The sequence below is a fragment of the Heterodontus francisci genome, chromosome 17 (genome assembly GCF_036365525.1).
Source record: "Heterodontus francisci isolate sHetFra1 chromosome 17, sHetFra1.hap1, whole genome shotgun sequence".
Classification (NCBI taxonomy): domain Eukaryota; kingdom Metazoa; phylum Chordata; class Chondrichthyes; order Heterodontiformes; family Heterodontidae; genus Heterodontus; species Heterodontus francisci.
This window is the reverse complement of record NC_090387.1, coordinates 97,271,998-97,293,978: the sequence shown is the minus strand read 5'-3', so window position 1 is coordinate 97,293,978 and position 21,981 is coordinate 97,271,998.

Here is a 21,981-nt window from a genome sequence, read left to right as displayed (position 1 = left end):
CCCAGTTTCCATGGTAACTGATCACCCTGTTTCCAGGATAACTGACTGCCCTGTTTCCAGGGTAACTGACCGCCCTGTTTCCAGGGTAACTGACTGCCCAGTTTCCAGGGTAACTGTTCACCCTGTTTCCGGGATAACTGACTGCCCTGTTTCCGGGATAGCTCACTGCCCTGTTTCCAGTGTAACTGACTGCCCTGTTTCCAGGGGAACTGACTGCCCTGTTTCCGGGGTAACTGATCACCCTGTTTCCGGGGCAATTGATCTCCCTGTTTCCGGGGTAGCAGATCACCCTGTTTCCGGGTAACTGACTGCCCTGTTTCCAGCTAACTGATCTCCCTGTTTCCTGGATAACTGACTGCCCTGTTTCCGGGATAACTGACTGCCCTGTTTCCAGGGTAACTGACTGCCCTGTTTCCAGGGGAACTGACTGCCCTGTTTCCGGGGTAACTGATCACCCTGTTTCCGGGGTAACTGACTAACCTGTTTCCAGGGTGACTGACTGGCCTGTTTCCAGGGTAACTGACTGCCCAGTTTCTGGGGTAACTGACTGCTCTGTTTCCAGGGTAACTGACTGCCCTGCTTCCGGGGTAACTGACGGCCCTTTTTCCAGGGTAACTGATCACTCTGTTTCCGGGATAACTGAATGCCCTGTTTCCAGGGTAACTGACTGCCCAGTTTCCAGGGTAACTGACTGCCCTGTATCCGGGGTTACTGACCGCCCTGTTTTCAGGATAACTGATCACCCTGTTTCCGGGGTAACTGACCACCGTGTTTCCAGGGAAACTGACGACCCTGTTTCCAGGATAACTGACTGCCCTGTTTCCAGGGTAACTGATCACCCTGTTTCCGGGATAACTGACTGCCCTGTTTCCAGGGTAACTGATCACTCTGTTTCCGGGGAAACTAATCGCCCTGTTTCCAGGGTAACTGACTGCCCTGTTTCCGGGGTAACTGACTGCTCTGTTTCCACGGAAACTGATCACCCTGTTTCCAGGATAACTGATCACCCTGTTTCCAGGGTAACTGACCGCCCTGTTTCCAGGGTAACTGACTGCCCTGTTTCCAGGGTAACTGATCACCCTGTTTCCGGGATAACTGACTGCCCTGTTTCCAGGGTAACTGATCACCCTGTTTCCAGGATAACTGATCACCCTGTTTCCAGGGTAACTGACTGCCCTGTTTCCAGGCTAACTTACTGCCCTGTTTCCAGGATAACTGATCACCCTGATTCCGGGGTAACTGACTGCCCTGTTCCGGGATAACTGACCGCCCTGTTTCCAGGATAACTGATCACCCTGTTTCCGGGGTAACAGACCACCCTGTTTCCAGGGTAACTGACTGCCCTGTTTCCAGGATAACTGACTGCCCTGTTTCCAGGGTAACTGACAGCCCAGTTTCCAGGGTAACTGTTCACCCTGTTTCCGGGATAACTGACTGTCCTGTTTCCGGGATAACTGACTGCCCTGTTTCCAGGGTAACTGACTGCCCTATTACCAGGGGAACTGACTGCCCTGTTTCTGGGGTAACTGCTCACCCTGTTTCCGGGGTAACTGACTAACCTGTTTCCAGGCTGACTGACTGCCCTGTTTCCAGGCTAACTGACTGCCCAGTTTCCGGGGTAACTGACTGCCTGTTTCCAGGGTAACTGAGTGCCCTGTTTCCGGGGTAACTGACTGCCCTGTTTCCAGGGTAACTGACTGCCCATTCTACAGGGTAACCGATCACCCTTTTTACGGGATAACTGACTGCCCTGTTTCCGGGATAACTGACTGCCCTGTTTCAAGGGTAACTGATCATCCTGTTTCCGGGATAACTGACTGCCCTGTTTCCAGGGTAACTGACTGCCCAGTTTCCAGGGTAACTGACTGCCCTGTTTCCGGGGTAACTGACTGCCCTGTTTGCAGGATAACTGACTGCCCTGTTTCCAGGGTAACTGACTGCCCAGTTTCCAGGGTAACTGATCACCCTGTTTCCGGGATAACTGACTGCCCTGTTTCCAGGGTAACTGACTGCCCAGTTTCCAGGGTAACTGATCTCCCTGTTTCAGGGATAACTGACTGCCCTGTTTCCGGGATAACTAACTGCCCTGTTTCCAGGGTAACTGACTGCCCTGTTTCCAGGGGAACTGACTGCCCTGTTTACGGGGTAACTGATCACCCTGTTTCCGGGGTAACTGACTAACCTGTTTCCAGGGTGACTGACTGGCCTGTTTCCAGGGTAACTGACTGCCCAGTTTCTGGGGTAACTGACTGCTCTGCTTCCAGGGTAACTGACTGCCCTGCTTCCGGGGTAACTGACGGCCCTTTTTCCAGGGTAACTGATCACTCTGTTTCCGGGATAACTGAATGCCCTGTTTCCAGGGTAACTGACTGCCCAGTTTCCAGGGTAACTGACTGCCCTGTTTCCGGGGTTACTGACTGCCCTGTTTCCAGGGTAACTGATCTCCCTGTTTCCGGGGTAAACGATCACCCTGTTTCCGGGTAACTGACTGCCCTGTTTCCAGGGTAACTGATCATCCTGTTTCCAGGGTAACCGATCACCCTGTTTCCGGGCTAACTGACTGCCCTGTTTCCAGGGTAACTGATCTGCCTGTTTCCAGTGTAACTGATCACCCTGTTTACGGGGTAACAGACCACCCTGTTTCCAGGGTAACTGACTGCCCTGTTTCCAGGATAACTGACTGCCCTGTTTCCAGGGTAACTGACAGCCCAGTTTCCAGGGTAACTGTTCACCCTGTTTCCGGGATAACTGACTGCCCTGTTTCCGGGATAACTGACTGCCCTGTTTCCAGGGTAACTGACTGCCCTATTACCAGGGGAACTGACTGCCCTGATTCTGGGGTAACTGCTCACCCTGTTTCCGGGGTAACTGACTAACCTGTTTCCAGGCTGACTGACTGCCCTGTTTCCAGGCTAACTGACTGCCCAGTTTCCGGGGTAACTGACTGCCTGTTTCCAGGGTAACTGACTGCCCTGTTTCCGGGGTAACTGACTGCCCTGTTTCCAGGGTAACTGACTGCCCATTCTACAGGGTAGCCGATCACCCTTTTTACGGGATAACTGACTGCCCTGTTTCCGGGATAACTGACTGCCCTGTTTCAAGGGTAACTGATCATCCTGTTTCCGGGATAACTGACAGCCCTGTTTCCAGGGTAACTGACTGCCCAGTTTCCAGGGTAACTGACTGCCCTGTTTCCGGGGTAACTGACTGCCCTGTTTGCAGGATAACTGACCGCCCTGTTTCCAGGGTAACTGACTGCCCTGTTTCCGGGGTAACTGATCACCCTGTTTCCGGGATAACTGACTGCCCTGTTTCCAGGGTAACTGACTGCCCAGTTTCCAGGTTAACTGACTGCCCTGTTTCCGGGGTAACTGACTGCCCTGTTTCCAGGGTAACTGACTGCCCAGTTTCCAGGGTAACTGATCACCCAGTTTCCGGGATAACTGACTGCCCTGTTTCCAGGGTAACTGACTGCCCAGTTTCCAGGGTAACTGACTGCCCTGTTTCCGGGGTAACTGACTGCCCTGTTTCCAGGGTAACTGACTGCCCAGTTTCCAGGGTAACTGATCACCCTGTTTCCGGGATAACTGACTGCCCTGTTTCCGGGATAACTGACTGCCCTGTTTCCAGGATAACTGACTGCACTGTTTCCAGGGTAACTGATTGCCCTATTTCCGGGGTAACTGATCTCCCTGTTTCCGGGGTAACTGACCGCCCTGTTTCCAGGATAACTGACCGCCCTATTTCTGGGGTATCTGACCGCCCTGTTTCCAGGATAACTGACTGCCCTGTTTCCAGGGTAACTGACTGCCCAGTTTCCAGGGTAACTGATCACCCTGTTTCCAGGATAACTGACTGCCCTGTTTCCAGGGTAACTGACCGCCCTGTTTCCAGGGTAACTGACTGCCCAGTTTCCAGGGTAACTGTTCACCCTGTTTCCGGGATAACTGACTGCCCTGTTTCCAGTGTAAATGACTGCCCTGTTTCCAGGGGAACTGACTGCCCTTTTTCCGGGGTAACTGATCACCCTGTTTCCGGGGCAATTGATCTCCCAGTTTCCGGGGTAGCTGATCACCCTGTTTCCGGGTAACTGACTGCCCTGTTTCCAGGGTAACTGATCTCCCTGTTTTCGGGATAACTGACTGCCCTGTTTCCGGGATAACTAACTGCCCTGTTTCCAGGGTAACTGACTGCCCTGTTTCCAGGGGAACTGACTGCCCTGTTTCCGGGGTAACTGATCACCCTGTTTCCGGGGTAACTGATCACCCTGTTTCCAGGGTAACTGACTGCCCTGTTTCCAGGCTAACTTACTGCCCTGTTTCCAGGATAACTGATCACCCTGATTCCGGGGTAACTGACTGCCCTGTTCCGGGATAACTGACCACCCTGTTTCCAGGATAACTGATCACCCTGTTTCCGGGGTAACAGACCACCCTGTTTCCAGGGTATCTGACTGCCCTGTTTCCAGGATAACTGACTGCCCTGTTTCCAGGGTAACTGACAGCCCAGTTTCCAGGGTATCTGTTCACCCTGTTTCCGGGATGACTGTCTGCCCTGTTTCCGGGATAACTGACTGCCCTGTTTCCAGGGTAACTGACTGCCCTGTTACCAGGGGAACTGACTGCCCTGTTTCTGGGGTAACTGCTCACCCTGTTTCCGGGGTAACTGACTAACCTGTTTCCAGGCTGACTGACTGCCCTGTTTCCAGGCTAACTGACTGCCCAGTTTCCGGGGTAACTGACTGCCTGTTTCCAGGGTAACTGACTGCCCTGTTTCCGGGGTAACTGACTGCCCTGTTTCCAGGGTAACTGACTGCCCATTCTACAGGGTAACCGATCACCCTTTTTACGGGATAACTGACTGCCCTGTTTCCGGGATAACTGACTGCCCTGTTTCACGGGTAACTGATCATCCTGATTCCGGGATAACTGACTGCCCTGTTTCCAGGGTAACTGACTGCCCAGTTTCCAGGGTAACTGACTGCCCTGTTTCCGGGGTAACTGACTGCCCTGTTTGCAGGATAACTGACTGCCCTGTTTCCAGGGTAACTGACTGCCCAGTTTCCAGGGTAACTGATCACCCTGTTTCCGGGATAACTGACTGCCCTGTTTCCAGGGTAACTGACTGCCCAGTTTCCAGGGTAACTGACTGCCCTGTTTCCGGGGTAACTGACTGCCCTGTTTCCAGGGTAACTGACTGCCCAGTTTCCAGGGTAACTTATCTCCCTGTTTCATGGATAACTGACTGCCCTGTTTTCGGGATAACTGACTGCCCTGTTTCCAGGGTAACTGACTGCCCTGTTTCCAGGGGAACTGACTGCCCTGTTTCCGGGGTAACTGATCACCCTGTTTCTGGGGTAACTGACTAACCTGTTTCCAGGGTGACTGACTGGCCTGTTTCCAGGGTAACTGACTGCCCAGTTTCTGGGGTAACTGACTGCTCTGTTTCCAGGGTAACTGACTGCCCTGCTTCCGGGGTAACTGACGGCCCTTTTTCCAGGGTAACTGATCACTCTGTTTCCGGGATAACTGAATGCCCTGTTTCCAGGGTAACTGACTGCCCAGTTTCCAGGGTAACTGACTGTCCTGTTTCACGGGAAACTGATCATCCTGATTCCGGGATAACTGACTGCCCTGTTTCCAGGGTAACTGACTGCCCAGTTTCCAGGGTAACTGACTGCCCTGTTTCCGGGGTAACTGACTGCCCTGTTTGCAGGATAACTGACTGCCCTGTTTCCAGGGTAACTGACTGCCCAGTTTCCAGGGTAACTGATCACCCTGTTTCCGGGATAACTGACTGCCCTGTTTCCAGGGTAACTGACTGCCCAGTTTCCAGGGTAACTGACTGCCCTGTTTCCGGGGTAACTGACAGCCCTGTTTCCAGGGTAAATGACTGCCCAGTTTCCAGGGTAACTGATCACCCTGTTTCCGGGATAACTGACTGCCCTGTTTCCGGGATAACTGACTGCCCTGTTTCCAGGATAACTGACTGCACTGTTTCCAGGGTAACTGATTGCCCTGTTTCCGGGGTAACTGATCTCCCTGTTTCCGGGGTAACTGACCGCCCTGTTTCCAGGATAACTGACCGCCCTATTTCCGGGGTATCTGACCGCCCTGTTTCCAGGATAACTGACTGCCCTGTTTCCAGGGTAACTGACTGCCCAGTTTCCAGGGTAACTGATCACCCTGTTTCCAGGATAACTGACTGCCCTGTTTGCAGGGTAACTGTTCACCCTGTTTCCGGGATAACTGAACGCCCTGTTTCCGGGATAGCTCACTGCCCTGTTTCCAGTGTAACTGACTGCCCTGTTTCCAGGGGAACTGACTGCCCTGTTTCCGGGGTAACTGATCACCCTGTTTCCGGGGCAATTGATCTCCCTGTTTCCGGGGTAGCTGATCACCCTGTTTCCGGGTAACTGACTGCCCTGTTTCCAGGGTAACTTATCTCCCTGTTTCATGGATAACTGACGGCCCTGTTTTCGGGATAACTGACTGCCCTGTTTCCAGGGTAACTGACTGCCCTGTTTCCAGGGGAACTGACTGCCCTGTTTCCGGGGTAACTGATCACCCTGTTTCTGGGGTAACTGACTAACCTGTTTCCAGGGTGACTGACTGGCCTGTTTCCAGGGTAACTGACTGCCCAGTTTCTGGGGTAACTGACTGCTCTGTTTCCAGGGTAACTGACTGCCCTGCTTCCGGGGTAACTGACGGCCCTTTTTCCAGGGTAACTGATCACTCTGTTTCCGGGATAACTGAATGCCCTGTTTCCAGGGTAACTGACTGCCCAGTTTCCAGGGTAACTGACTGTCCTGTATCCGGGGTTACTGACCGCCCTGTTTTCAGGATAACTGATCACCCTGTTTCCGGGGTAACTGACCACCGTGTTTCCATGGTAACTGACTGCCCTGTTTCCGGGGTAACTGATCTCCCTGTTTCCGGGGTAACTGATCACCCTGTTTCCAGGGTAACTGACTGCCCTGTTTCCAGGCTAACTTACTGCCCTGTTTCCAGGATAACTGATCACCCTGATTCCGGGGTAACTGACTGCCCTGTTCCGGGATAACTGACCGCCCTGTTTCCAGGATAACTGATCACCCTGTTTCCGGGGTAACAGACCACCCTGTTTCCAGGGTAACTGACTGCCCTGTTTCCAGGATAACTGACTGCCCTGTTTCCAGGGTAACTGACAGCCCAGTTTCCAGGGTAACTGTTCACCCTGTTTCCGGGATGACTGACTGCCCTGTTTCCGGGATAACTGACTGCCCTGTTTCCAGGGTAACTGACTGCCCTGTTACCAGGGGAACTGACTGCCCTGTTTCTGGGGTAACTGCTCACCCTGTTTCCGGGGTAACTGACTAACCTGTTTCCAGGCTGACTGACTGCCCTGTTTCCAGGCTAACTGACTGCCCAGTTTCCGGGGTAACTGACTGCCTGTTTCCAGGGTAACTGACTGCCCTGTTTCCGGGGTAACTGACTGCCCTGTTTCCAGGGTAACTGACTGCCCATTCTACAGGGTAACCGATCACCCTTTTTACGGGATAACTGACTGCCCTGTTTCCGGGATAACTGACTGCCCTGTTTCACGGGTAACTGATCATCCTGATTCCGGGTTAACTGACTGCCCTGTTTCCAGGGTAACTGACTGCCCAGTTTCCAGGGTAACTGACTGCCCTGTTTCCGGGGTAACTGACTGCCCTGTTTGCAGGATAACTGACTGCCCTGTTTCCAGGGTAACTGACTGCCCAGTTTCCAGGGTAACTGATCACCCTGTTTCCGGGATAACTGACTGCCCTGTTTCCAGGGTAACTGACTGCCCAGTTTCCAGGGTAACTGACTGCCCTGTTTCCGGGGTAACTGACTGCCCTGTTTCCAGGGTAACTGACTGCCCAGTTTCCAGGGTAACTGATCACCCTGTTTCCGGGATAACTGACTGCCCTGTTTCCGGGATAACTGACTGCCCTGTTTCCAGGATAACTGACTGCACTGTTTCCAGGGTAACTGATTGCCCTGTTTCCGGGGTAACTGATCTCCCTGTTTCCGGGGAAACTGACCGCCCTGTTTCCAGGATAACTGACCGCCCTATTTCCGGGGTATCTGACCGCCCTGTTTCCAGGATAACTGACTGCCCTGTTTCCAGGATAACTGACTCTCCTGTTTGCAGGGTAACTGACCGCCCTGTTTCCAGGGTAACTGACTGCCCAGTTTCCAGGGTAACTGTTCACCCTGTTTCCGGGATAACTGACTGCCCTGTTTCCGGGATAGCTCACTGCCCTGTTTCCAGTGTAACTGACTGCCCTGTTTCCAGGGGAACTGACTGCCCTGTTTCCGGGGTAACTGATCACCCTGTTTCCGGGGCAATTGATCTCCCTGTTTCCGGGGTAGCTGATCACCCTGTTTCCGGGTAACTTACTGCCCTGTTTCCAGGGTAACTTATCTCCCTGTTTCATGGATAACTGACTGCCCTGTTTTCGGGATAACTGATGGCCCTGTTTCCAGGGTAACTGACTGCCATGTTTCCAGGGGAACTGACTGCCCTGTTTCCGGGGTAACTGATCACCCTGTTTCTGGGGTAACTGACTAACCTGTTTCCAGGGTGACTGACTGGCCTGTTTCCAGGGTAACTGACTGCCCAGTTTCTGGGGTAACTGACTGCTCTGTTTCCAGGGTAACTGACTGCCCTGCTTCCGGGGTAACTGACGGCCCTTTTTCCAGGGTAACTGATCACTCTGTTTCCGGGATAACTGAATGCCCTGTTTCCAGGGTAACTGACTGCCCAGTTTCCAGGGTAACTGACTGTCCTGTATCCGGGGTTACTGACCGCCCTGTTTTCAGGATAACTAATCACCCTGTTTCCAGGGTAACTGACCACCGTGTTTCCAGGGAAACTGACGACCCTGTTTCCAGGATAACTGACTGCCCTGTTTCCAGGGTAACTGATCACCCTGTTTCCGGGATAACTGACTGCCCTGTTTCCAGGGTAACTGATCACCCTGTTTCCGGGGAAACTAATCGCCCTGTTTCCGGGGTAACTGACTGCCCTGTTTCCGGGGTAACTGACAGCCCTGTTTCCACGGTAACTGATCACCCTGTTTCCGGGATAACTGTTCACCCTGTTTCCAGGGTAACTGACCGCCCTGTTTCCAGGGTAACTGACTGCCCTGTTTCCAGGGTAACTGATCACCCTGTTTCCGGGATAACTGACTGCCCTGTGTCCAGGGTAACTGATCACCCTGTTTCCGGGATAACTGATCACCCTGTTTCCAGGGTAACTGACTGCCCTGTGTCCAGGATAACTGATCACCCTGATTCCGGGGTAACTGACTGCCCTGTTCCGGGATAACTGACCGCCCTGTTTCCATGATAACTGATCACCCTGTTTCCGGGGTAACAGACCACCCTGTTTCCTGGGTAACTGGCTGCCCTGTTTCCAGGATAACTGACTGCCCTGTTTCCAGGGTAACTGACAGCCCAGTTTCCAGGGTAACTGTTCACCCTGTTTCCGGGATAACTGACTGCCCTGTTTCCGGATAACTGACTGCCCTGTTTCCAGGGTAACTGACTGCCCTATTACCATGGGAACTGACTGCCCTGTTTCTGGGGTAACGGCTCACCCTGTTTCCGGGGTAACTGACTAACCTGTTTCCAGGCTAACTGACTGCCCTGTTTCCAGGCTAACTGACTGCCCTGTTTCCGGGGTAACTGATCACCCTGTTTCCGGGGCAATTGATCTCCCTGTTTCCGGGGTAGCTGATCACCCTGTTTCCGGGTAACTGACTGCCCTGTTTCCAGGGTAACTTATCTCCCTGTTTCATGGATAACTGACTGCCCTGTTTTCGGGATAACTGACTGCCCTGTTTCCAGGGTAACTGACTGCCATGTTTCCAGGGGAACTGACTGCCCTGTTTCCGGGGTAACTGATCACCCTGTTTCTGGGGTAACTGACTAACCTGTTTCCAGGGTGACTGACTGGCCTGTTTCCAGGGTAACTGACTGCCCAGTTTCTGGGGTAACTGACTGCTCTGTTTCCAGGGTAACTGACTGCCCTGCTTCCGGGGTAACTGACGGCCCTTTTTCCAGGGTAACTGATCACTCTGTTTCCGGGATAACTGAATGCCCTGTTTCCAGGGTAACTGACTGCCCAGTTTCCAGGGTAACTGACTGTCCTGTATCCGGGGTTACTGACCGCCCTGTTTTCAGGATAACTAATCACCCTGTTTCCGGGGTAACTGACCACCGTGTTTCCAGGGAAACTGACGACCCTGTTTCCAGGATAACTGACTGCCCTGTTTCCAGGGTAACTGATCACCCTGTTTCCGGGATAACTGACTGCCCTGTTTCCAGGGTAACTGATCACCCTGTTTCCGGGGAAACTAATCGCCCTGTTTCCGGGATAACTGACTGCCCTGTTTCCGGGGTAACTGACAGCCCTGTTTCCACGGTAACTGATCACCCTGTTTCCGGGATAACTGTTCACCCTGTTTCCAGGGTAACTGACCGCCCTGTTTCCAGGGTAACTGACTGCCCTGTTTCCAGGGTAACTGATCACCCTGTTTCCGGGATAACTGACTGCCCTGTGTCCAGGGTAACTGATCACCCTGTTTCCGGGATAACTGATCACCCTGTTTCCAGGGTAACTGACTGCCCTGTGTCCAGGATAACTGATCACCCTGATTCCGGGGTAACTGACTGCCCTGTTCCGGGATAACTGACCGCCCTGTTTCCAGGATAACTGATCACCCTGTTTCCGGGGTAACAGACCACCCTGTTTCCTGGGTAACTGGCTGCCCTGTTTCCAGGATAACTGACTGCCCTGTTTCCAGGGTAACTGACAGCCCAGTTTCCAGGGTAACTGTTCACCCTGTTTCCGGGATAACTGACTGCCCTGTTTCCGGATAACTGACTGCCCTGTTTCCAGGGTAACTGACTGCCCTATTACCATGGGAACTGACTGCCCTGTTTCTGGGGTAACGGCTCACCCTGTTTCCGGGGTAACTGACTAACCTGTTTCCAGGCTAACTGACTGCCCTGTTTCCAGGCTAACTGACTGCCCAGTTTCCGGGGTAACTGACTGCCTGTTTCCAGGGTAACTGACTGCCCTGTTTCCGGGGTAACTGACTGCCCTGTTTCAAGGGTAACTGACTGCCCATTCTACAGGGTAACCGATCACCCTTTTTACGGGATAACTGACTGCCCTGTTTCCGGGATAACTGACTGCCCTGTTTCAAGGGTAACTGATCATCCTGTTTCCGGGATAACTGACTGCCCTGTTTCCAGGGTAACTGACTGCCCAGTTTCCAGGGTAACTGACTGCCCTGTTTCCGGGGTAACTGACTGCCCTGTTTGCAGGATAACTGACTGCCCTGTTTCCAGGGTAACTGACTGCCCAGTTTCCAGGGTAACTGATCACCCTGTTTCCGGGATAACTGACTGCCCTGTTTCCAGGGTAACTGACTGCCCAGTTTCCAGGGTAACTGACCGCCCTGTTTCCGGAGTAACTGACTGCCCTGTTTCCAGGGTAACTGACTGCCCAGTTTCCAGGGTAACTGATCACCCTGTTTCCGGGATAACTGACTGCCCTGTTTCCAGGGTAACTGACTGCCCAGTTTCCAGGGTAACTGACTGCCCTGTTTCCGGGATAACTGACTGCCCTGTTTCCAGGATAACTGACTGCACTGTTTCCAGGGAAACTGATTGCCCTCTTTCCGGGGTAACTGATCTCCCTGTTTCCGGGGTAACTGACCGCCCTGTTTCCAGGATAACTGACCGCCCTATTTCCGGGGTATCTGACCGCCCTGTTTCCAGGATAACTGACTGCCCAGTTTCCAGGGTAACTGATCACTCTGTTTCCAGGATAACTGACTGCCCTGTTTCCAGGGTAATTGACCGCCCTGTTTCCAGGGTAACTGACTGCCCAGTTTCCAGGGTAAATGTTCACCCTGTTTCCGGGAAAACTGACTGCCCTGTTTCCGGGATAGCTCACTGCCCTGTTTCCAGTGTAACTGACTGCCCTGTTTCCGGGGTAACTGATCACCCTGTTTCCGGGGCAATTGATCTCTCTGTTTCCGGGGTAGCTGATCACCCTGTTTCCTAGTAACTGACTGCCCTGTTTCCAGGGTAACTGATCTCCCTGTTTCCGGGATAACTGACTGCCCTGTTTCCGGGATAACTGACTGCCCTGTTTCCAGGGTAACTGACTGCCCTGTTTCCAGGGGAACTGACTGCCCTTTTTCCGGGGTAACTGATCACCCTGTTTCCGGGGTAACTGACTAACCTGTTTCCAGGGTGACTGACTGGCCTGTTTCCAGGGTAACTGACTGCCCAGTTTCTGGGGTAACTGACTGCTCTGTTTCCAGGGTAACTGACTGCCCTGCTTCCGGGGTAACTGACGGCCCTTTTTCCAGGGTAACTGATCACTCTGTTTCCGGGATAACTGATCACCCTGTTTCCGGGATAACTGACTGCCCTGTTTCCGGGGTAACTGACTGCCCTGTTTCCAGGGTAACTGACTGCCCTGTTTCCAGGGGAACTGACTGCCCTGTTTCCGGGGTAACTGATCACCCTGTTTCCGGGGTAACTGACTAACCTGTTTCCAGGGTGACTGACTGGCCTGTTTCCAGGGTAACTGACTGCCCAGTTTCTGGGGTAACTGACTGCCCAGTTTCCAGGGTAACTGACTGCCCTGTTTCCGGGGTTACTGACTGCCCTGTTTCAAGGGTAACTGATCTCCCTGTTTCCGGGGTAACTGATCACCCTGTTTCCGGGTAACTGACTGCCCTGTTTCCAGGGTAACTGATCATCCTGTTTCCAGGGTAACCGATCACCCTGTTTCCGGGGTAACTGACTGCCCTGTTTCCAGGGTAACTGATCTCCCTGTTTCCAGTGTAACTGGTCACCCTGTTTACGGGGTAACAGACCAACCTGTTTCCAGGGTAACTGACTGCCCTGTTTCCAGGATAACTGACTGCCCTGTTTCCAGGGTAACTGACAGCCCAGTTTCCAGGGTAACTGTTCACCCTGTTTCCAGGATAACTGACTGCCCTGTTTCTAGGGTAACTGACTGCCCTAATACCAGGGGAACTGACTGCCCTGTTTCTGGGGTAACTGCTCACCCTGTTTCCAGGCTGACTGACTGCCCTGTTTCCAGGCTAACTGACTGCCCAGTTTCCGGGGTAACTGACTGCCTGTTTCCAGGGTAACTGACTGCCCTGTTTCCGGGATAACTGACTGCCCTGTTTCAAGGGTAACTGATCATCCTGTTTCCGGGATAACTGACTGCCCTGTTTCCAGGGTAACTGACTTCCCAGTTTCCAGGGTAACTGATCACCCTGTTTCCGGGATAACTGACTGCCCTGTTTCCAGGGTAACTGACTGCCCAGTTTCCAGGGTAACTGACTGCCCTGTTTCCGGGCTAACTGACTGCCCTGTTTCCAGGGTAACTGACTGCCCAGTTTCCAGGGTAACTGATCACCCTGTTTCCGGGATAACTGACTGCCCTGTTTCCGGGATAACTGACTGCCCTGTTTCCAGGATAACTGACTGCACTGTTTCCAGGGTAACTGATTGCCCTGTTTCCGGGGTAACTGATCTCCCTGTTTCCGGGGTAACTGACCGCCCTGTTTCCAGGATAACTGACCGCCCTATTTCCGGGGTATCTGACCGCCCTGTTTCCAGGATAACTGACTGCCCTGTTTCCAGGGTAACTGACTGCCCAGTTTCCAGGGTAACTGATCACCCTGTTTCCAGGATAACTGACTGCCCTGTTTCCAGGGTAACTGACCGCCCTGTTTCCAGGGTAACTGACTGCCCAGTTTCCAGGGTAACTGTTCACCCTGTTTCCGGGTAACTGACTGCCCTGTTTCCAGGGTAACTGATCATCCTGTTTCCAGGGTAACCGATCACCCTGTTTCCGGGGTAACTGACTGCCCTGTTTCCAGGGTAACTGATCTCCCTGTTTCCAGTGTAACTGGTCACCCTGTTTACGGGGTAACAGACCACCCTGTTTCCAGGGTAACTGACTGCCCTGTTTCCAGGATAACTGACTGCCCTGTTTCCAGGGTAACTGACAGCCCAGTTTCCAGGGTAACTGTTCACCCTGTTTCCGGGATAACTGACTGCCCTGTTTCCAGGGTAACTGACTGCCCTATTACCAGGGGAACTGACTGCCCTGTTTCTGGGGTAACTGCTCACCCTGTTTCCGGGGTAACTGACTAACCTGTTTCCAGGCTGACTGACTGCCCTGTTTCCAGGCTAACTGACTGCCCAGTTTCCGGGGTAACTGACTGCCTGTTTCCAGGGTAACTGACTGCCCTGTTTCCGGGGTAACTGACTGCCCTGTTTCCAGGGTAACTGACTGCCCATTCTACAGGGTAACCGATCACCCTTTTTACGGGATAACTGACTGCCCTGTTTCCGGGATAACTGACTGCCCTGTTTCAAGGGTAACTGATCATCCTGTTTCCGGGATAACTGACTGCCCTCTTTCCAGGGTAACTGACTTCCCAGTTTCCAGGGTAACTGACTGCCCTGTTTCCGGGGTAACTGACTGCCCTGTTTGCAGGATAACTGACTGCCCTGTTTCCAGGGTAACTGACTGCCCAGTTTCCAGGGTAACTGATCACCCTGTTTCCGGGATAACTGACTGCCCTGTTTCCAGGGTAACTGACTGCCCAGTTTCCAGGGTAACTGACTGCCCTGTTTCCGGGCTAACTGACTGCCCTGTTTCCAGGGTAACTGACTGCCCAGTTTCCAGGGTAACTGATCACCCTGTTTCCGGGATAACTGACTGCCCTGTTTCCGGGATAACTGAGTGCCCTGTTTCCAGGATAACTGACTGCACTGTTTCCAGGGTAACTGATTGCCCTGTTTCCGGGGTAACTGATCTCCCTGTTTCCGGGGTAACTGACCGCCCTGTTTCCAGGATAACTGGCCGCCCTATTGCCGGGGTATCTGACCGCCCTGTTTCCAGGATAACTGACTGCCCTGTTTCCAGGGTAACTGACTGCCCAGTTTCCAGGGTAACTGATCACCCTGTTTCCAGGATAACTTACTGCCCTGTTTCCAGGGTAACTGACCGCCCTGTTTCCAGGGTAACTGACTGCCCAGTTTCCAGGGTAACTGTTCACCCTGTTTCCGGGATAACTGACTGCCCTGTTTCCAGGGTAACTAATCACCCTGTTTCCAGGGTAACTGACTGCCCTGTTTCCAGGGTAACTGCTCACCCTGTTTCCGGGGTAACTGACTAACCTGTTTCCAGGCTGACTGACTGCACTGTTTCCAGGCTAACTGACTGCCCAGTTTCCGGGGTAACTGACTGCCTGTTTCCAGGGTAACTGACTGCCCTGTTTCCGGAGTAACTGACTGCCCTGTTTCCAGGGTAACTGACTGCCCATTCTACACGGTAACCGATCACCCTTTTTACGGGATAACTGACTGCCCTGTTTCCGGGATAACTGACTGCCCTGTTTCAAGGGTAACTGATCATCCTGTTTCCGGGATAACTGACTGCCCTGTTTCCAGGGTAACTGACTGCCCAGTTTCCAGGGTAACTGACTGCCCTGTTTACGGGGTAACTGACTGCCCTGTTTGCAGGATAACTGACTGCCCTGTTTCCGGGGTAAATGACTGCCCAGTTTCCAGGGTAACTGATCACCCTGTTTCCGGGATAACTGACTGCCCTGTTTCCAGGGTAACTGACTGCCCAGTTTCCAGGGTAACTGACTGCCCTGTTTCCAGGATAACTGACTGCACTGTTTCCAGGGTAACTGATTGCCCTGTTTCCGGGGTAACTGATCTCCCTGTTTCCAGGGTAACTGATCACCCTGTTTCCAGGATAACTGACTGCCCTGTTTCCAGGGTAACTGACCACCCTGTTTCCAGGGTAACTGACTGCCCAGTTTCCAGGGTAACTGTTCACCCTGTTTCCGGGATAACTGACTGCCCTGTTTCCAGGGTAACTAATCACCCTGTTTCCGGGTAACTGACTGCCCTGTTTCCAGGGTAACTGATCTCCCTGTTTCCGGGATAACTGACTGCCCTGTTTCCGGGATAACTAACTGCCCTGTTTCCAGGGTAACTAACTGCCCTGTTTCCGGGTAACTGACTGCCCTGTTTCCAGGGTAACTGATCTCCCTGTTTCCGGGATAACTGACTGCCCTGTTTCCGGGATAACTAACTGCCCTGTTTCCAGGGTAACTAACTGCCCTGTTTCCAGGGGAACTGACTGCCCTGTTTCCAGGGTAACTGATCACCCTGTTTCCAGGATAACTGACTGCCCTGTTTCAGGGTAACTGACCGCCCTGTTTCCAGGGTAACTGACTGCCCAGTTTCCAGGGTAACTGTTCACCCTGTTTCCGGGATAACTGACTGCCCTGTTTCCGGGATAGCTCACTGCCCTGTTTCCAGTGTAACTGACTGCCCTGTTTCCAGGGGAACTGACTGCCCTGTTTCCGGGGTAACTGATCACCCTGTTTCCGGGACAATTGATCACCCTGTTTCCAGGATAACTGACTGCCCTGTTTCCAGGGTAACTGACCGCCCTGTTTCCAGGGTAACTGACTGCCCAGTTTCGAGGGTAACTGTTCACCCTGTTTCCGGGATAACTGACTGCCCTGTTTCCGGGATAGCTCACTGCCCAGTTTCCAGGGTAACTGTTCACCCTGTTTCCGGGATAACTGACTGCCCTGTTTCCAGTGTAACTGACTGCCCTGTTTCCAGGGTAACTAATCACCCTGTTTCCGGGTAACTGACTGCCCTGTTTCCAGGGTAACTGATCTCCCTGTTTCCGGGATAACTGACTGCCCTGTTTCCGGGATAACTAACTGCCCTGTTTCCAGGGTAACTGGCTGCCCTGTTTCCTGGGGAACTGACTGCCCTGTTTCCGGGGTAACTGATCACCCTGTTTCCGGGGTAACTGACTAACCTGTTTCCAGGGTGACTGACTGGCCTGTTTCCAGGGTAACTGACTGCCCAGTTTCTGGGGTAACTGACTGCTCTGTTTCCAGGGTAACTGACTGCCCTGCTTCCGGGGTAACTGACGGCCCTTTTTCCAGGGTAACTGATCACTCTGTTTCCGGGATAACTGAATGCCCTGTTTCCAGGGTAACTGACTGCCCAGTTTCCAGGGTAACTGACTGCCCTGTTTCCGGGGTTACTGACTGCCCTGTTTCCAGGGTAACTGATCTCCCTGTTTCCGGGGTAACTGATCACCCTGTTTCCGGGTAACTGACTGCCCTGTTTCCAGGGTAACTGATCATCCTGTTTCCAGGGTAACCGATCACCCTGTTTCCGGGGTAACTGACTGCCCTGTTTCCAGGGTAACTGATCTCCCTGTTTCCAGTGTAACTGATCACCCTGTTTACGGGGTAACTGACTGCCCTGTTTCCAGGGCAACTGACCGCCCTGTTTCCGGGGTAACTGACTGCCCTGTTTCCAGGGTAACAGTTCACCCTGTTTCCGGTGTAACTGATCACTCTGTTTCCGGGGTAACTGACCGCCCTGTTTTCGGGGTAAATGACCCTCCCTGTTTCCAGGGTAACTGACCGCCCTGTTTTCGGGGTAACTGACCGCCCTGTTTCCAGGATAACTGACTGCCCTGTTTCCAGGGTAACTGATCACCCTGTTTCCGGGATAACTGTGTGCCCTGTTTCCGGGGTAAAAAACTGCCCTGTTTCCGGGGTAACTGACCGCCCTGTTTCCAGGATAACTGATCAGCCTGTTTCCGGGGTAACTGAGTAATCTGTTTCCGGGATAACTGACTGCCCTGTTTCCAGGATATCTGACTGCACTGTTTCCAGGGTAACTGACTGCCCTGTTTCCAGGGTAACTGACTGCCCTGTTACCGGGGTAACTAACTGCCCTGTTTCCAGGGTAACTGACTGCCCAGTTTCCAGGGTAACTGATCACCCTGTTTCCGGGATAACTAACTCCACTGTTTCCAGGGTAACTGACTGCCCAGTTTCCAGGGTAACTGACTGCCCTGTTACCGGGGTAACTAACTGCCCTGTTTCCAGGGTAACTGACTGCCCTGTTTCCAGGGTAACTGATCACCCTGTTTCCGGGATAACTGACTGCCCTGTTTCCGGGATAACTGACTGCCCTGTTTCCAGGGTAACTGACTGCCCTGTTTCCGGGGAAACTGACTGCCCTGTTTCCGGGATAACTGACTGCCCTGTTTCCAGGGTAACTGATCACCCTGTTTCCGGGGTAACTTTCCGCCCTGTTTCCAGGGTAACTGACTGCCCATTCTACAGGGTAACCGATCACCCTTTTTACAGGATAACTGACTGCCCTGTTTCCGGGATAACTGACTGCCCTGTTTCAAGGGTAACTGATCATCCTGTTTCCGGGATAACTGACTGCCCTGTTTCCAGGGTAACTGACTGCCCAGTTTCCAGGGTAACTGACTGCCCTGTTTCCGGGATAACTAACTGCCCTGTTTCCAGGGTAACTGACTGCCCTGTTTCCAGGGGAACTGACTGCCCTGTTTCCGGGGTAACTGATCACCCTGTTTCCGGGGTAACTGACTAACCTGTTTCCAGGGTGACTGACTGGCCTGTTTCCAGGGTAACTGACTGCCCAGTTTCTGGGGTAACTGACTGCTCTGTTTCCAGGGTAACTGACTGCCCTGTTTCCGGGCTAACTGACTGCCCTGTTTCCAGGGTAACTGACTGCCCAGTTTCCAGGGTAACTGATCACCCTGTTTCCGGGATAACTGACTGCCCTGTTTCCGGGATAACTGACTGCCCTGTTTCCAGGATAACTGACTGCACTGTTTCCAGGGTAACTGATTGCCCTGTTTCCGGGGTAACTGATCTCCCTGTTTCCGGGGTAACTGACCGCCCTGTTTCCAGGATAACTGACCGCCCTATTTCCGGGGTATCTGACCGCCCTGTTTCCAGGATAACTGACTGCCCTGTTTCCAGGGTAACTGACTGCCCAGTTTCCAGGGTAACTGATCACCCTGTTTCCAGGATAACTGACTGCCCTGTTTCCAGGGTAACTGACCGCCCTGTTTCCAGGGTAACTGACTGCCCAGTTTCCAGGGTAACTGTTCACCCTGTTTCCGGGTAACTGACTGCCCTGTTTCCAGGGTAACTGATCATCCTGTTTCCAGGGTAACCGATCACCCTGTTTCCGGGGTAACTGACTGCCCTGTTTCCAGGGTAACTGATCTCCCTGTTTCCAGTGTAACTGGTCACCCTGTTTACGGGGTAACAGACCACCCTGTTTCCAGGGTAACTGACTGCCCTGTTTCCAGGATAACTGACTGCCCTGTTTCCAGGGTAACTGACAGCCCAGTTTCCAGGGTAACTGTTCACCCTGTTTCCGGGATAACTGACTGCCCTGTTTCCAGGGTAACTGACTGCCCTATTACCAGGGGAACTGACTGCCCTGTTTCTGGGGTAACTGCTCACCCTGTTTCCGGGGTAACTGACTAACCTGTTTCCAGGCTGACTGACTGCCCTGTTTCCAGGCTAACTGACTGCCCAGTTTCCGGTGTAACTGACTGCCTGTTTCCAGGGTAACTGACTGCCCTGTTTCCGGGGTAACTGACTGCCCTGTTTCCAGGGTAACTGACTGCCCATTCTACAGGGTAACCGATCACCCTTTTTACGGGATAACTGACTGCCCTGTTTCCGGGATAACTGACTGCCCTGTTTCAAGGGTAACTGATCATCCTGTTTCCGGGATAACTGACTGCCCTGTTTCCAGGGTAACTGATCATCCTGTTTCCGGGATACTGACTGCCCTGTTTCCAGGGTAACTGACTGCCCAGTTTCTGGGGTAACTGACTGCTCTGTTTCCAGGGTAACTGACTGCCCTGCTTCCGGGGTAACTGACGGCCCTTTTTCCAGGGTAACTGATCACTCTGTTTCCGGGATAACTGAATGCCCTGTTTCCAGGGTAACTGACTGCCCAGTTTCCAGGGTAACTGACTGCCCTGTTTCCGGGGTTACTGACTGCCCTGTTTCCAGGGTAACTGATCTCCCTGTTTCTGGGGTAACTGATCACCCTGTTTCCGGGTAACTGACTGCCCTGTTTCCAGGGTAACTGATCATCCTGTTTCCAGGGTAACCGATCACCCTGTTTCCGGGGTAACTGACTGCCCTGTTTCCAGGGTAACTGATCTCCCTGTTTCCAGTGTAACTGATCACCCTGTTTACGGGGTAACTGACTGCCCTGTTTCCAGGGCAACTGACCGCCCTGTTTCCGGGGTAACTGACTGCCCTGTTTCCAGGGTAACAGTTCACCCTGTTTCCGGTGTAACTGATCACTCTGTTTCCGGGGTAACTGACCGCCCTGTTTTCGGGGTAAATGACCCTCCCTGTTTCCAGGGTAACTGACCGCCCTGTTTTCGGGGTAACTGACCGCCCTGTTTCCAGGATAACTGACTGCCCTGTTTCCAGGGTAACTGATCACCCTGTTTCCGGGATAACTGTGTGCCCTGTTTCCGGGGTAAAAAACTGCCCTGTTTCCGGGGTAACTGACCGCCCTGTTTCCAGGATAACTGATCAGCCTGTTTCCGGGGTAACTGAGTAATCTGTTTCCGGGATAACTGACTGCCCTGTTTCCAGGATATCTGACTGCACTGTTTCCAGGGTAACTGACTGCCCTGTTTCCAGGGTAACTGACTGCCCTGTTACCGGGGTAACTAACTGCCCTGTTTCCAGGGTAACTGACTGCCCAGTTTCCAGGGTAACTGATCACCCTGTTTCCGGGATAACTAACTCCACTGTTTCCAGGGTAACTGACTGCCCAGTTTCCAGGGTAACTGACTGCCCTGTTACCGGGGTAACTAACTGCCCTGTTTCCAGGGTAACTGACTGCCCTGTTTCCAGGGTAACTGATCACCCTGTTTCCGGGATAACTGACTGCCCTGTTTCCGGGATAACTGACTGCCCTGTTTCCAGGGTAACTGACTGCCCTGTTTCCGGGGAAACTGACTGCCCTGTTTCCGGGATAACTGACTGCCCTGTTTCCAGGGTAACTGATCACCCTGTTTCCGGGGTAACTTTCCGCCCTGTTTCCAGGGTAACTGACTGCCCATTCTACAGGGTAACCGATCACCCTTTTTACAGGATAACTGACTGCCCTGTTTCCGGGATAACTGACTGCCCTGTTTCAAGGGTAACTGATCATCCTGTTTCCGGGATAACTGACTGCCCTGTTTCCAGGGTAACTGACTGCCCAGTTTCCAGGGTAACTGACTGCCCTGTTTCCGGGATAACTAACTGCCCTGTTTCCAGGGTAACTGACTGCCCTGTTTCCAGGGGAACTGACTGCCCTGTTTCCGGGGTAACTGATCACCCTGTTTCCGGGGTAACTGACTAACCTGTTTCCAGGGTGACTGACTGGCCTGTTTCCAGGGTAACTGACTGCCCAGTTTCTGGGGTAACTGACTGCTCTGTTTCCAGGGTAACTGACTGCCCTGTTTCCGGGCTAACTGACTGCCCTGTTTCCAGGGTAACTGACTGCCCAGTTTCCAGGGTAACTGATCACCCTGTTTCCGGGATAACTGACTGCCCTGTTTCCGGGATAACTGACTGCCCTGTTTCCAGGATAACTGACTGCACTGTTTCCAGGGTAACTGATTGCCCTGTTTCCGGGGTAACTGATCTCCCTGTTTCCGGGGTAACTGACCGCCCTGTTTCCAGGATAACTGACCGCCCTATTTCCGGGGTATCTGACCGCCCTGTTTCCAGGATAACTGACTGCCCTGTTTCCAGGGTAACTGACTGCCCAGTTTCCAGGGTAACTGATCACCCTGTTTCCAGGATAACTGACTGCCCTGTTTCCAGGGTAACTGACCGCCCTGTTTCCAGGGTAACTGACTGCCCAGTTTCCAGGGTAACTGTTCACCCTGTTTCCGGGTAACTGACTGCCCTGTTTCCAGGGTAACTGATCATCCTGTTTCCAGGGTAACCGATCACCCTGTTTCCGGGGTAACTGACTGCCCTGTTTCCAGGGTAACTGATCTCCCTGT